This window comes from Tupaia chinensis, unplaced genomic scaffold (assembly GCF_000334495.1).
Source record: "Tupaia chinensis unplaced genomic scaffold, TupChi_1.0 Scaffold000527_1, whole genome shotgun sequence".
Classification (NCBI taxonomy): Eukaryota; Metazoa; Chordata; class Mammalia; order Scandentia; family Tupaiidae; genus Tupaia; species Tupaia belangeri.
Window position 1 is genome coordinate 3101002 of NW_006160040.1, and position 16776 is coordinate 3117777.

The 16776-nt window shown below is 41.5% G+C and overlaps 1 protein-coding gene across 1 annotated transcript in view; it reads left to right on the plus strand.

Annotated features, from left to right (window-relative positions):
• Positions 1–16776, plus strand: part of SOBP (sine oculis binding protein homolog) — a 191644-nt gene that overhangs the window by 115439 nt on the left and 59429 nt on the right. The window lies entirely within an intron of this gene.

Below are 16776 nucleotides of genomic sequence, written 5' to 3' on the forward strand. Positions count from 1 at the left end.
GGGTTGCCTATTATATTTCTATTAAATGAATCTGTTGGGACCTAATGTTCTTGATTAGCTTTTGAAAATGAGTATTCTGCAATGCATTTTCTGTTTACCTAAAGTAAACAGAGAATGAATTGTCATTTATTTAGAGATTCAAACACTGCTTTTGAAAATGAAGCTTTATGAGGGATCGAGCTATGCTGTCCCTAAATGTTCTTTTCTTTTCAATTGCATTAAAGCGAAACATTTGCTCCAACTAAATGGAAACACGGAAAGGGAATGAGGATGCTCCGTTGTTACGTTCTGAGGTAGTCTAATTCTGTTTAGATTTTTGGCCGCATACAGTGCAGCTCTGCCAGGTCTGTGCATTAGGAAGTCCCACATGTAACAGTCTTTGGATTTAGCTCTGACACCAACTGTTCATTAAAAACAAAGTGTGCAAAGAGCAGAGAAGAGAGAAAAATACAGGGCTCACTCTTCCACCCAGCCGTAGATGTCGACAGCGAGAACCCCCATTCTTCCTCCGCAGTCCACGCATACAGTCCTGTTCATTCCGTGTGTGTCGTCCCTCGACCAAACAGTCCACAAGCAGGCACTGCTTATAAACATACGCTTTTTCTTTCTTTCTTTCTTTTTTTTTTTTCTGAAAATGTACTTCACCTTACATTTTATCTTAAGGCTTTTAAACTTCTAGGCCTGCTAACATGACCTATTCTGGGGAAACTTCACTCTTTAGTTTTAATGTTTCTCTCTACAATCATGGTTATTCCCACAGAAGACCTAGGGGCCATTTATGCAATGTGTTAGTATCAGCATGCTTTAAGGAATGATTTACTTCTTTCTAGAGAAGTAGTGGAAGTAAGTTGAGGGGACTTAAAAAAATTCATGAAAAGAATGGAATTAAAGTACAAGTTCATTCCAGTACCAAATGAAAAAAAAAAAATCCATGCATCGATTATTTTTCATGATGCATGTTTCCATGAACTTCTTGAAGCCCCTGCCTATGTCAATATTTATTTTTTCCGTATGTATTGGGAAAATGAACATGTTTGAGTGCTGGTGGTGGTCAGTTTACTCTGGAGGAAGTAGAACATATAAATGAACATCTTTTCCAGCTATCTTTAGAGAATATAGATGTTTCATCATTGCTATGCTTAAACACAATATTGTGTTGGCAGTAGTTTTGAGAGATTTGGTATGATCTTCATCCTTCTCGTCGCTGTTAGAAATGCTTTATTTTGGTCAGCCTGGTTTCCTGTGATAAAAGAAAAAGGGGAATAAAGAGAAAATAGAAGTAAGCTTATTTCTCCAAGGAGAAAGTTGAGTTTTTTCAGCTGCAAGAAAGGCAATGGTATTTGGCTGATCATGAAGCCCCGAGAAGCTATGCTTCTGTATGAAAAAGACTTGCTCATTCTTAAGAGAGAAATCGGAAGTCCTTGGAGTTTTCTTGGTGCAGCTTAGAGTGGATTGTGGAAGAAGCTGTCAGGGAAGATTGCAAGCTTGACTCCAAAGTGCTCTTTTCGCTTCAGGGTGGTTCTGCCACCCTTGGGCATGGTTCACTGCAGCAGGAGCAGCAGCCAGTTTGGGGAGTGTGGGGGCTCTGTGGGGGAGAAGGCACTGAGGGCACAGGTTACGTCTGGGCTCCCAGATGATCCAGGAGCACACGGAGAAGGGCAATCCCATGGGCCAGGCACTGGCAGAAAGCGCCCCAACCAGGTAGAGGAGACATTCCTTGACTTCATTTAATTGGCTGTCAAATCCACTCCCCTTTTGCCCCCCAGTCTTGGAAGAGGGAGGAATATTAAGTAACCTAAACAAAAGCAAAGTAAAATCAATGCCTGGAATATACAAATATGTGTAATCAGAAGGCACTGACAAAGAAAGCATTGGCTGATAGCGAATCTGCTAGGCAACCGTAGATTTCCTGTAGGGTATTGATTTTTCTATTTAAATCCCAAACTGTGAGATGTGCCTTCACACTTAATGTACAACACAGATGACTAGATATTTAGCTTACTGGCCAAGATCCTTTGGTGGGGGATTGTGAAGCAGTTTCCTTATGCTTTTTAAATTAATTTTGAAAATGCAAGGCTGTCAAGATGAGTGACATTAGATGAAACCAGTATTATTTTGATGCGTCATGATTCAGTGTGGTCTCATCTCCCTCTTCATAGGTATGTGTGCATGCATACCACACTCACACACCAGTGTATTTTGCTGACATATCTAAATTTATAACCAAAGAAAACAACAGTCAGTAAATGAAAATGCAGGAAATTTACATTGCATTAGCACTATAGCAGCAGGGTTTACACAGGACATTTAGAGCCATCCATGGGTGACTAGCCCTTGCCCCAAATTCTGGCTCCAGAGCTGGTGCCTTAGTCATTCTCGCCTCGTTCTTTTGGAACCAGGCGATCCTCACGTTCCCCCATTAAGATGCTCCCCTATTAAATATCACTGGTGGGAGAGTAGAACCTTAAGCATATTGTGAGCTCAAATTTTCTCATCAACCAATATTTTCTTAGTTCACCAAAGTGTAGCGGGTAGTGAGGTGGTTGAGGTGGCTGGTCTCACAGCCAACTGTGTGGTTCGAGTCTTGGACCAGCAACCTGAAAAACATTCTGTGTGTATGCACATGCATGCCCCAAATCCTGAAGAGGATTAGAACCTTAAGCATATTGTGAGCTCAAATTTTCTCATCAACCAATATTTTCTTAGTTCACCAAAGTGTAGCGGGTAGTGAGGTGGTTGAGGTGGCTGGTCTCGTCTCACAGCCAACTGTTCGAGTCTTGGACCAGCAACCTGAAAAACATTCTGTGTGTATGCACATGCATGCCCCAAATCCTGAAGAGGATGGAGAAAGGATTGCAGGGTGGCCATCCTCCCTGGGGGCAGGGTGCTTTCTTACCTTTCCTCTCTTTTTCTGCTTTTGACTCTCCGTGGTGAGTGCACATTTCCTATAGTGAAAAACAAAACAACAAAATGTTAAAGCAAAACAAAACACCCCAAAATACAGAAGAACCAGCTAAGAGTCAGACCTTGCAGAAATATGACATAAGCTTCCTTAGCTAGAGGAAGAAGGAAGTTGGGATGGTTTGGGGAAAGAACTAAAGACAGCTGAGTCTACTCATTAAGTTTTCTTTGGACCGGTTCAGAGAACATCACAGTATTCAGGAAGAAGGTCAAAATATAACCAAAGAATAGCAGCAACAAATACAGTAGTATTCAGTTGGAAATAGATCGGGCTTCGGAAGTCTGAAGGTGAAATAAGAGAAAGAAGTCTCTGGGGGGAATCAGCCTGTCGTCTTCAGTTCTAGGTTCCTGGGTCATCACCTAGACAAAGTCTGAATCTCTTTGGGTTTGTCTCAGGCTGTTAGGGGTCACGGTTTTGCAAAGGGAGGGGGAGGGAGCCCACAGCTGGGAGGCGAAATAAAAATAGTAACGGGGAAGAATTCTTTCTGGTCACTTACAATGCCAATGCAGCGAGAAGACAAAAACTATTTTAGGTTTGTGGCCTTGTGAGCAGAGATGACGGGGAGGAGAGATGCTTCGGCTCTTCTGTAGGCTGGTTTATCCATCTTACCTCCTTCAGGAGGTAGACAGGTGGATTATAAAAGTTGCATATGGTCCTTAGGAAGTAGAAATGCCCTGAGTTGATGAGTGTTCAAGGCATTGTTAAGTATCTTCTGTGCGTAAGGCATTCTGCTAGACAACACAGGTAGGGGCAGAAATAGAAAAGCAGTTGCTTCCCCAAAGAGCTTACAATTCAATAGGAGGAATAAAGCGTATACAGGGCCATAGTCATCGAGAATGGGGGCTCTCAGGTCTTCCTGAAAGTCAGAAGTTCATCCAATTGGATTTTAATTTCTACCATATCACTCTGGTCATATACCTGAAGCTCATAGGTATGAGACTCCAACGTTACCGTGGTGTATCTGCCATCACACTGGATCTGTTTCACCTTGGACCTCTCTGAGCACTGGATCTTCATCTGTAAAAGGTGATCATAAAAGATAATATCCAGGGTTGGCAAGTGGCATGGCGGTTGGGGCGTTGGATTCCCACATGGTCGACCACAGTTAGAGTCCCGGACCTGGTGGCTTGCTTTCTTACTTTCCCCGCTCTCTCTCTCTCTGGTAAAATTAAAAATAATAATAATGATGATGAATAAAATGAAATAAAATAATTTTAAAAAATTAAAAAAATTAGTAAAAACGATAACCTCAGCAGTCATGGAAAGTGATGACATATTGAAAGTGTCTGTACAGAGTAAGCACTCGGTACATATCAGCTGCCATTACTGTGGTTCTTCTTGTACTCATGGTTGTCACCACTATGCAGTGAGCTATGCTGCAGGAGCTCTAGCTGAAGCCCAAAGGAGACGAGGAAGAGATCATTTCTATATGGAGTCATAATAGACTTCATGAAGGAGGAAACCTTTCATCTAGGCCTTATATGGGTTGGGTTTTGCTAGACGGAGCTGGCGTGGGCCCCAAGCAGAGGGCAGTAGTGTGGGCAAGGGCACAGAGGGGCAAGTATAGGCAGGGCACCTCGTGCCCCAGCTCATATCTAAGTTGCTTGGTGTAGAGCCCTGAAAGTTTGGGGTGAGCAGGCAGGCAGGCAGGCCCATTTGTCTAAGGAACTGACACCATCCTATCTCATCTGGATTGCAGAAGTTGTACTGTACTTCATAGAAATTCCTAATACTTCTGTGGATTAAAAAATTATTATGCAAAGTTAACACACAGAATTAGAGTCACCAGGGGCGTGTAGTGAACCTTCATGTGCTCTTCATCCAGCTTCAGCTGTTAGTGGCTCAGGGCTAATCCTGCTTTGTCTGTCCCTGTTCTCCCTATCTCTCTCTTTTTTGCTTGAGTATTATGAAGTATATATGCTTTGTTTTGTTTTTAAATTTTGCTATAGGGCATGTGTGCTCCGAGACGGAGGCAGAGACAGAGAGAGAAATCACCCTGGGGGAGGATGGCCACATGGCAATCCCTTCTCCATTCTCCTCTCTGGATTTTGGGTATTCATGCACACACACCTGGCATTTCCTCCAAGCCACCAGGCCTAGGACTTGAACTGTGCAGTCAGCCATGTGGCATCCAGCCACTTTAACCACCATGCCACCTGGGTGGCCTTGTTTGTTTGTTTGTTTGTTTTCTGTAAAGATCTTAGCATCCCTTTTCCTGGCTAGAAAGACTCCACTGACAGTCATTAAATTGGGACTCCAGAACTTTGCATACATAAAATAGAGTACTCTTGAGCTTGCCTTGTGCTCTTTCCTCCCCACTCAGCACGACTTTGAAAGGCTTGGGCAACCAGAACAGAGTATAAAAGCCCTAAGTTCGAAAGACATACCACAGTGTCAGGGATGATTTGAACATCTTTGCTTGGAGGCTTCCGGTTCTCAAATACATTTATTTAAAAATAAGATCAGATCTGTTTGCAACTCCACTTAGCTTATGGTGTTAGCCCAATTACAGCGATGAAGGAAAATTTTAGATTGCTCTCATATATTAGGCATTGTCAGATCATGTAGACACAATAAGAACACGAAAGGTGATATAACTTTCACATTTCACTTGAAACTTTTTTTTTGAGAGGTTTTTGTTATAGGGAGTGTGCACTCACCAGACAGACAGAGAGAGACAGAGAGATAGAAAGCAAGAAATCAGCCCCCAGGGGGGATGGCCACACCACAATCACTTCTCTATTCTCCTCTCGGGATCCTGGGCACACACGCACACGCGCTTGGTGTGAGTTTCAAGCCACCGGGTCCAGGACGCGAACCGCAGTCGACTACATGGGAGTCCAGCGACATGGCCATTATGCCAACTGCTAGGCCCCTCACTTGAAAATTGATAGGCTTTTCAAAATAGATGCAATTGACCAGAGACTCTCCTCTTAGTACTTCTTTCTAATAAAAGCCAGGTTTATGCCTGAGCTCAATCAGAATTTGCATTCTGTTGTTTCAGTGTTACAGCTGAGCAACACAGGCATTGAAAATTAAAATTCACGGGACCAGCAGTTAGCATAATGGCTATATCGCTGGACTCCCATGTAGTTGACTGCAGTTCGAGTCCTGGACCCGGTGGCTTAAACTCACGCCATGCACATGTGCATGCATGCCCAACATCCTGAGAGGAGAATGGAGGAGAAGGTTTTGCCCTATAGCAAAAACCTCTCTGAAAAAAAAAAAAGAAAAGAAAAGAAAATTAAAATTCACAACAGTACACTTGAACTCTCATCACATCAAGTAAAGCATCATACAACATATCACACACACACACATACACACACACACACACACACACACACACACACACAATACTAGCTTCCCAAAAGAGCGATAGCCCCAAAGGTAGAAAACCCAGAAAACCCTAAGACCTGTCTCACCATATTTTCCCCATGCATCCTCTGGTCTCTTTCATCTGGAGCTCTTGAAGTGTTCCCATACTTTCTTGAACTAATTATTAGAAAAATAGACTTTCTGGAAATAATAGTAATCTTTAGCTAAGCAAGGGGCTGTTCCAGTAGCGGTGGGACAATTATGCTCTCCAGCAAAATCATTTAGACTTTAACACAGGTAGAAGGGACGGATTCCATCTGAGCTATCATGCTTCACCTGCGCATTCGTCTGTCCCCATTTGTGCTGGTGCTTCCCTCTGCCTTCCAGCTGGGTCTGCTGTTTCTCTTTCTCTCTTTGTCTATCCCTACCTCTATCTCAGTTTCAGTGTCTCTCTCCAGCCTCTTGCCTTCTATTCCTGCCATGGTCTTGTGGTTCAGGTCTTTCCTTTTTTCCTGCAAAAGACCTTCTGGACCACAGTGGACCATCTCCCCTCACTTCCCAACATTGCAAACTCAATTTTCTCATTTTAATTTTCTTTTCCATTTCTTTATTTGGGGCAGACGCTACCTGAGGGAGGGAGAAAGAGAGATCCTCAACTTTTTCTCTAATAGAGGAACTTTTCTGGGATGTGGGAGCCTTGATCTGACCAGAGACCCTTTGTCCCTGGCAGGCTTCCTTTTTCAACGTACAAAAGAGCTTTGCTTTTCTTGTTTCAAAGCCATTGCACAGAAAGGTCAGAGGCATAATGATTTGGTTTGCATGCTGGCTTCTCGTACAGGACACTGCAGTGGTTCTTGGGAGTCAGCAAGAGCTATTGAAGATTGTGTGTTCTCTAAATCAGACAGTGTGGTCTGGTGGATAAGAGTGGGAGTCCTAATCCCTGCTCTGCAGGCATGCCAGCTGTGCAGACCGGGCACATTTCTGACCTCCCCTGAGCCTCAGTGTCTTCATCTATACAAAGATGATAAATGGAGCAGCTCCCTAACTCACAGAGTTGTTCCGAAGAGTAAAAGAGAGCACACACTTAGTATGGCTGGCACATGAAGCATTTAGTGTGATTGGCATGCACAAGGGGTCTTCAGAAAGTTCATGGAAAATGTGTATTATGAAAAAAACTATGCATGAATTTCAAAACCTGTTCGCATCATAATAAACTCATACTTAATTCCATTTTCCCACAAACTTTTTGAAGTACTTTTATAGTAAAAGTTCAATAAGCGTAGTCGTATTATTAATAAAACAGAGCTAGAAGGATGCATTAGTTTAAACCGAATCTTGACACAGGTGCTGGGAGGCAGATGCTGAAAGGCAGACACCTCAAGATCCCCACCACTTTACCCCTGGCTAGCTGTGTGGCCTTGGAGAAATCGCTGAATCGCTCTGTGTCTGCGTCCTTGTCTGTAGGACAAGGTAAACAATAGTAGCTATTCATCAGGTTGGTGTGGAGTTTAAATGAATGAGTACCTGTAAGGTGCTTAGGACAATATTTGGTAAACAATTGTCATTCAGTCATTGTTGTTGTCATTATAATTATGATTCCAAGGTTCCTTGCTTTCAAGCACTTCATAGACTAGCACTTGACCAAGTGTTCTAGCAATAGATTATCTGGAAGTTTTGAATGTGCACATTTGTGTGCAAAAGCCATAAAATTTTCTTGTGAACAATGAAGGGGACCAAGTGCATTCTACAGATATTCTGAAGAGTTACACTTTTTAAAATACAAATCTCAAGGAATACTCCCCGTGTGATGATCCAAGACCTCTTCATCCTGCCCAACCATTCAGTAGTAAAATCCTTAATCTTAGAAATGCGTGGCTAAGAAAATAAATGCAAAGCCAAGGGGAAAATGTAATATACACAGACAAGTGTCTACAGCGGCAAGTGGATGTGATTGATAGCGAGTTAAGAAAGGAGGCAAGAAACCATCCTCTATGGGGTGCCTCCAGTGAACAGCACTGTGCCCAATTTCCATAGACCCACTTTTTTTACCTTTTATTAGCCCCATAACTTCACTAAGTAGATAATACCATTTCTATTTTGTAGGTGGGGGGATTAAAATACAGAGATGCTATTATACAGCCCTTGCCCAGGAGAGGGGCAGGGAGAGGAGAGAGTCCAGTGAACCGGTGCATCTCTCCAATCACATGCCCAAGCCTGAGCTCAAGCCAACACGTGGTGTTGACTTCCGAGGGCAGGGATCAGGTCTCTCTCTCTTTTTATTTATTTTTAATTGCCAGAGAGAGAGAGGGCAGGAGAGAGAGAAAGTACTCTCCAATGAGGCAGGGTCATACCACGATCCTTTTTCTCCCTATCGCCTTCGTGTCAGGATTTTGGGCATTTATGCACTTACCAGGTATGTCTTTTAAACTTCCAGGGTCAGGATTCAAATCAAAGGCAGCCATGTGGGATCTGGCTCCTAATCCATAGCGCTTTCACACTGCACTACAAAGCCGGCCTAGGGGCTAGGTCTTATACATTTTACCATCCCAAGACCAGAGAAGTTCAATCTCCAGTTGTGGGATGAAGGAATTAAGAAATTAATTCAGAATCACTCTTTCTAGCTTTTTAATAGAAATAATTCTGAGATAGAACTCTGAAGCCACAAAGAATGTCTATGGGGAATATTAGGGAGGGCAGTTCATTCAGAAAGAAAAAATCAGTGTTGGGGAATTCCTGATGCATAATAAAGTGTGGAGAAAAGAGCCAAAATATATATTTTTTAATTTGATAGATTTGGGACATTAACAGAACAGCTGTAGACTGTAAGAAATTATATTTTTTCAATGTGATTTAAACACTGGAGGTTTTTTTTAATCTGATGGCTATAGATTATGTATGACAAACGATAAATTTTTTTTTTAAGATTTTGATACTTTTTAATGATCGCTAAGGCCATTTTAAAGAGGCTTAACCTATTTTGATTTGGTAGCTTTGTGGGTTGTATTTCTCAGAGTGAATGGATCTGTTTCCTTTGAGACTTCTGGCCGTAAAGTAGCATATGGGAGTCAGGTGTCAGTCACATTCTTCCTCATTTTTTTAATTGCTAGAACTGAACAATTACCTAAAATACCAAAGAGAATTCCACCCTGATGGTTTCAAGGAAACTACAGGTCATATATCAAGCAAAACCAGAAAATCAGATAGGATATCAATTACCAGTGTAAAAGTACACAAGTACCTAGCCAGAACTCATATTAATCATCTTCATGTGCTTAGTTTATGGTTGGAAGGACAAACTAACGAAAGTCTCTTAGGAGAAGGAGCATAAAAAATAGTTGGTATTGGGAAGAAAGACATATGTGAGCAATAAGGGAGGCAAGAAATTGGAGACGGGGATGTAGGGGTGATGAGGGCTGGCCAAAGGGAATTTTAAAAGGGAAGAAGGAAGATAGAAGTCCATGATTAAGCTGCAGCTCAGCAAAACAGGAGTCTTTAAAATAATGTATTTTGTCTTGAGATAGCTTTCCTAGTTCTGTTTTTTGTACACTTCCTGCTCTAAGGCCTCAGGCTTTCCTGGAGAGCTCTTTCCAGCTCCTCCTCCCTACACATACAGCCAGGAATTGAGACCTTTGCCAGAAGACAGTGCCTATTCTACTTTTGTGTTTTGTTTTGTTTTTATCTCCTGTTTTCTTTTCATTTCAAATGAAAGTGCCCTGACTGAGAACTCTGTGAGGCAGAGCTTTGTCTATCTTGTTCACTGCTAGGCCCCTAAGAACCTTGCCCCCTTTCGTTTTAACATCTCAGAAATGGCAGTCACAGGTCGGGTCCATGGCCTGGTGGTCGGGACAGTCAGATCCCACATAGCCAACCAAGCAAAAGAGTCCTGGACCCGGTCGTTTGAGAGGCACATCTGGCACATGTGTGAGCATGCCCAGAATCCTGAGAAGAGGGAGAGATGGAGAAGAAGAGATTGTGGCATGGCCATTCTCCATGAAGGGGGGGCAGTATGCTTTCTCTTCTCCCCTTCTCTCTTTCTCTCTGGGAGTACATGGATCCTTTAGCAAAAAAAGGGGGAAAAATAGAGTAAAATAAGTAGGAGTCACATATTACTTTCAGTGATATGTCATTATTCAACTGGCAGCCTTTTTTCCCTAGTGGTACAAAAATAATGACCTCTTAACAGTCGGTGGTGATATAGACTCAATGAACCATGAAGCCAGCTGCTCAATAATTACTTATCGAGTGGATGCTGTCTCGTACGTAGCTCTCTGGTTCTAGTTCAGGTAACAATGAAACGGTGGTTCTGGATTGTGTGTGTGCTGCTGACAAGGCGGAGTGGAAGAGCATGTTACTGCTGTCTGCTTTCCTTCCGTGGAGCTGATAGATGCTTTGTTCATCCTTGCAAGTAGAATGTTGAACCAGTGGAGACAGCTCAGATAAGCAGGAGCTTTCCCTAAATTATCCCCCAAATTGTTTAATGCTCTATTTTTGGTCACATATTCATCATTATTTCTCTTGAAAATTCATAAAGATGCATAGGTAGAGGAGCAATGATCTCTTTTTCTCTCTCTCTATGAGGAGCAATGATCTCTCATATATATATATATATATAAAACAAAATGCAGATTTTATTAGGATAAAGTGTGTTTTCATAAATCAGTATGGCCTGTTCATCACCATCATCTCTTACAGAGGTTCCCAATCTGTAGAAGAGACAAAGTACACATGGGTATATTTCTTACACATCAGAATTTTATAATCCATATTCAGGGTATTAAATTGTATAGGGAAAGTTAACGCAAACTCAACCGTGTTAAGTATTCCAGTGATTTTTTTTTTTGGCGTTGCGACCTCAATATAGTTTCCTTTGAATGGAAACTTTTCATCTAATTCTGATTCGGATGTTGTAGCAGGTGGTGCTATATGCTTCTTTGTAAGAGTGAAAAAGGGAAAATAGTGATGTAGACATTTTTAAGTGGGAAAGCCTGAGATGGGAAGGGAGGCAATATTTATTTACTTATTTATTTTATATAATCACTTATTTGTATAATTTTATTTGTTATTATTATTTATTTTCTAATTTGATCAGAGAGAAACAGAGAGAGAGAAAGGGAAAGTGAGAAAATAAGCCACCAGGTCTGGGACTTGAACCATGATTGGCCATGTGGGAGTCCAGCACCATAACCACTATGCCATCTGCCAGCCACAGGGAGGCAATATTTAAATATTGAACATGTGCTAAGAGAAGGCCATCATAAGAAAACTATCCAGATTATTAAAATAAGCGAAATATTTTGGGAGCCTCCATCGCATAGCCATTTCAAAAAATGGTGCTTTTAACTTCTAAATTGTTTGATAATGTGTGAAGACACCCAGGGAACTAAACCTAATTCTGCTTTTGATAAATATTTATTTACTGGGAACTAGCAGTTAGCGTAATGGCTATGTCGCTGGACTCCCACGTAGTCGACCACGGTTCGCATCCCGGACCCGGTGGCTTAAAACTCACGCCGGGCGCATGTGCGTGCGCGCCCAAGATCCTGAGAGGAGAATGGAGGAGAAGGGATTGTGGCGTGACCATCCCCCCTGGGGGGTGATTTCTCGCTTTCTGTCTCTATGTCTCTCTCTGTCTGTCTGGTGAGCGCACGCGCCCTATAGCGAAAATGAATTTTGAAAATGTACAGTATCATTGCATGTATATACATAAAAATACGATATATGAAGGCAAACTTACGCATCCTATGTAATAATGTGGGTATGCATATAAAGGAAAATGAAAATAAACTAAAGCTATTGAAGTGTTTGAGTCTCTGGCATCTAGCTGACCTCACACATTTACGTAACATCTCCTTCTATACTATATGATGTTTACATGTGAATATGTAAAAATAAATAACATGGAAACATCAAGTTGTAATGACATTTTTATTTTCATTTCTCCTTAGCCTTCATGCATTTTGATTTTTGAACAATGTTCTGACTGTCATCAAATCAGCGAAGTTGAAAATTGAGCTGCATCAATGGGGACAGCCAGTCTTGATCATTTAAACCAAAAGATCTTTTCTGGAGGCATATCTTCCTCTTGATTTATTTGGTCTGAATAGTTTCTTATCCCTCTAATTTATTCTTTTATATACACTGCATAAAGACAATGTCTACATTATAACACAATATCTATAAAGATTTAAAATCTTTGAAAATACCTGGCTATTTAGTGTCATAGACACATCTCGCAAAGTGGAATTAACATGAGCGTAGGTGGTTATGGGGTGTGTGTGTCTGTGTTACCTAGATTTTGAAGATATTTTCAATTATCGTGCATTTATTGGGTTCCTATTATTTCCCCAGTGCTGTACTTACAAATCATGTGTCGCAGTGTAAACAAGTATGAATTGTGGATTCTTCTCCAAAGGAGTTTACAAACTATGTACATCCAGTGCATAGCGCCAGATGGGTGGTATGGTGATTTGAGAATAGAAATATATATTAAAATGTGTATGTGTACAATAAAGATGTTAAAGTGTTGTTTAATGGGGAGGGAATGATGGGCTGGAGTCAAGAATAGTTCTGAGGGGAGATGAAGCTTGGGATGGTCCTTGAACAGAAGGTGGCCGTGAAAGGGTATCCCAAGAAAGAGAACATGGGATGGTGGAGAACATGGTGAGGGAGGAGAGCGTAGTGTACAAGGGGGCAGTTGGGAGATGCTTAGGCTGGCATCATTTTGAGAGTGGTGAGAAGAGAATGGATCTGGTAGGTTGTAGTCAGACGATAATAACAGTGAGGGCTGTGTATAGCAGCTGGCTTTCCCTTTGGTGTTTTAGGCTGTAGAGATCTGGATTAGTACCAAGCCCGAGTGCTTTCACAGGTTGCAGGAGGAGAGTGGGGAGACTTCTAGAAGGCAGATAGAATAGTTAAGGCTACTGTACTATTCTAGAGAACAAAGACCTCTCATACTTGGAAAGGCCAGAAAGAGACTCTGCAAATACCTGCCCCAAAATACTGTTCATCAAGTTCTTGTGATCATCTTTATATAAATAACCAGGAAAGATTTTATCTAAGCTAATTGTCTTATAAATTTAGATTTTTTGGACAATAGTCTTAATTGAATAATAAGTAAGTAGTTGCGTGCAGTGGGAAAACCAATATCAAAATAGAAGCAAAGACGGAAGTTTAAAAATATTTGTGATCCAGAATGATTCAGTGATCAGTGTGACTAAACTATAAAAATCCAAACTAGGAAAAAAAAGATTCCTGAATTTGTTTACAGAGGTATAGCATCTCCATTATACAGGAATACAGGGGACCAGCAGTTAGCGTAATGGCTATATTGCTGGACTCCCACATAGTCGACCATGGTTCGAGTCTCAGAACCGGTGGCTTAAACTCACGCCGGGCGCGTGTGCGTGCGTGCCCAAGATCCCGAGAGGAGAATGGAGGAGAAGGGATTGCGGCTTGGCCATGCTCCCTGGAGGGTAATTTCTCGCTTTCTGTCTCTCTGTCTCTCTCTCTGTCTGTCTGGCGAGCGCATGCACCCTATAGCAAAAACCTCTCAAAAAAAAAAAAAAAACAAAACAAAACATTAACAGGAATACAATAACTCCTTCCTCTGAAAATAGCATGGAATCTCTTTAGTATAGATGCTGGGGAATCACACAGACTTGATTCACGTCCTGTCCATGTGGGCTACTGACTTTGTAGCCTTGAGAAGGTCAGTTTTTGCGTCTGTAAAACAGAAATAATTACTGTACCTACTATCTGAGGTTGCTGTAAAAGTTAAATGAGATCATATGAAGCATATAAAGTGCTTTGCATATAATAAGTAGTCAATAAAAGGTAACCAATAAAGGGAAAGAAATTTCTCTTTTGCATTTGACTTTTTAGAGAAAGAAAAAAAAATGCTAATAAATAAAATTTCCATGAATAGTCAGAATCCTTGTTTTTATACTTTTTTCAGAAATGAAGAGAAAATTCTTATGATGCACAGCTTTTAATCATACGGATTTAGTTTATTCTTTACACCTTGCACATCTATGGGTCTTAGATGGGGAATTGATATTTATCCAATAATTATCCTGCAAGTTGTCAAGATCACTGAAGAAAAAGCATTTTATTGGGTTTATTGGGCTTACTAAGGTAGAACATTGGACTAATATAAAATCATTTTTGAGGGAAAAAAAGTCTTATACAGAAAGTGTTTGCTAGTTAATCCCTCAATTTATAGTATTACAATCCCACATTCCTTAATTAGTTTAATTACCTGACCATTTAAAATTCTGTTTTTCTTTTGGAGGTGAACACAGTCACCTACTTTTGGGCCGTCTTTTTGTGCATATGCTGATACATTTCAGAGCATATCAATTGGGCACTTAGTTGTGGATTTGATAAATCAGTTCTTCTTTGGTCTGATTTAGCTTGTCCAGCATACTATTGGGACTTGTTATAGTAAAAAAAAGAAGAGACAAAAATTCAAAAATAATGTGAGCAGAATGTCACTAAGAGAGCATCTCTCTTGATCAGGGCTCCTCTTTGAAAGGATCGTGCTGCTCCTATACAGATTACCCAGGTCATGTTCGAGATCACGGGGAGCTGCAGGGACAGTGAGGTGCCTATGATGGCAGGAAACACGTAAACAAAATGAGAACTACTGTCTTTGCTCTGCCCCGGCTTTTTTCTTCCTCCGCCTAATCTTCCTAAGTAGTGTAATCTACTTTTGGCTTTAGCTCTACTTTATAAAATGACAATGTGTGTGAAGTTTGGAAATTTTTTCTTTTAACAGAAATGAGAGGATATGTTTGTTTGTTTATTTATTTAGGTTTTTGTCATAGGGCGTGTACGCTCACCAGAGATAGACAGACAAACACGGAGAGAGGGAAAGTGAAAAATCACCCCCCAGGGGGAATGGCCATCCCTTCTTGTATACTCTTGGAATTTTGGGCACACATATGCACATGCCCGGCATAATTTTTAAGCCTCCAGGTCCAAGACTCAAGCTGTGGTTGGCCATGTGGGAATCCAACACCTTAACCACCATGCCACCTGCTGGCTCCAGGAATGAGATTATGTAAAATGCCTTTTCTCCTACTGGGAATGGCACAGGTCATGTATCTCCCTACTGTCTGTGCGTGGTCAGGGCTGCCGTGTGCGTGCTCTTCCAAGGCCAAGGCATGCCTCCAGGATCCTGCAGCCCCACAGCCTTCCATGTTAGTAGACTGACTCTCACTTCATTCAGGGGTTAGCCCAGCAAACAAGGAAAACACAACGATCACTTTTAGACTCTGACATTACCACACCAAGTTGTGTTTAGATTTTGAAGTATAAATTTTTTTTTTGAGATATTTTCACTATAGGGCGCATGCGCTCGCCAGACAGACAGAGAGAGACAGAGAGACAGAAAGCAAGAAATCACCCCCCAGGGGGGATGGTCACGCCGCAATCCCTTCTCCTCCATTCTCCTCTCGGGATCTTGGGCACGCACGCACACGTGACTGGTGTGTTTTAAGCCACCGGGTCCGGGACGCGAACCGTGGTCAACTACGTGGGAGTCCAGCGACATAGCCATTACGCTAACTGCTGGTTCCCTTGAAGTATAAATTTAAAAAACTTGTAGTTGAATCTTCTTTTTTAAAACATGACCCAAATTTGTGGATTTATATTTCAAGTTTTCTATTGCAAAAATGATAGGACCCTTAAGGCTGCTGATGGTTGGAGCTGAAGCCTGGGGGAAAAGGGTTTCGGAATCAGTTTTTTCTTACTCTTAGCTGCCATCACCACCATCACTGTGGCTTATGCTGGCTAAGACATTAACATTTCTAATCTTCACCATTTTTTCATAAATTAGAGAACTGGATGTGAGAGCCACACACTATCCTGACTTCTTAGAATCCATATCATCCATTCCTTCATTCAGTCTGAAAGTTTTTATTGGGTACTTATGATGTGTGGAACAAAAAATCATCTTGGATGATTTTAAGAATTATTTTTATTTAACTTTGTTCGTTTGTTTTAATTTAACCAGAGAGGAACAGAGTGAGAGTGACAGAGTGAGAGAGACAGAGTGAGAAAGTAAGCTGCCAGGTCTGGGACTCGAACTGTGGGTGACCATGTGGGAGTCAAGTGCCCTTAACCACCACCTGCCGGCCACATCCATCTCTACTTTTGAGAAGATCATTGTACAGTTACTTTATATTTTTAACCTATATGTGGTTATATTATTAAACTTTAGGGACATGTAGATGGCATGATGGTTATGTCGCCAGACTCCCACGTAGTCGACTGCAGTTCTAGTCCTGGACCCAGCGGCTTAAACTCACACCAGGTGTATGTGCATGCATACCCAAGGTTCTGAGAAGAGAATGGAGAAGGGATTACGGCATGGCCATCCCCCCGGGTGGTGATTTCTCGCTTTCTGTCACTCTGTCCCTTTCTGTCTTTCCAGAAATGCACACACCCTATAGCAAAAAACTCTCTTCAAAAAACAAAAACAAAACTATATATAT